Below are 452 nucleotides of genomic sequence, written 5' to 3' on the forward strand. Positions count from 1 at the left end.
TGAAAGCAAATAATAGAAAAAAATTCAAAACTCTTATCGAATTTTCAAATTTATATTTACATTGGTTTTTACTTTACTTTTTAATCGATTGTGATTAGATTTTTAACTCGCGATTATTTCGCGTGACTCATGATTCAACTTAATTATATAATATTTTATCATTACGTATTTGCGGTAAAGATTTCATAAATAGAAAAGATTTCATCAATACAGGATAATAATTCAACAATTAATGACAATTATTTCATATGTAATAATATTTGACTTGAATAATATTTCATATATTCAAATGAATATTATTTCATATGTAATAATAATGACAATAATTTCAATTACAAATTCAAATTCAAAAAAAAATTCATGTATTCAAGTGAATATTATTTCATATGTAATAATAATGACAATAATTTCAATTACAAAATCAAATTCAAAAAAAATTTCATGTATTCAAG

General features: G+C 19.5%; 1 protein-coding gene across 1 annotated transcript in view; it reads right to left on the reverse strand.

Moving 5' to 3' along the window:
- The window catches only part of LOC102671444 (lissencephaly-1 homolog), a 19,889-nt gene that overhangs the window by 2,259 nt on the left and 17,178 nt on the right, over positions 1–452 (reverse strand). The gene's annotated exons all lie outside the window — the stretch shown is intronic.

The sequence above is a fragment of the Apis dorsata genome, unplaced genomic scaffold (assembly GCF_000469605.1).
Source record: "Apis dorsata unplaced genomic scaffold, Apis dorsata 1.3 scaffold_279, whole genome shotgun sequence".
Lineage (NCBI taxonomy): Eukaryota > Metazoa > Arthropoda > Insecta > Hymenoptera > Apidae > Apis > Apis dorsata.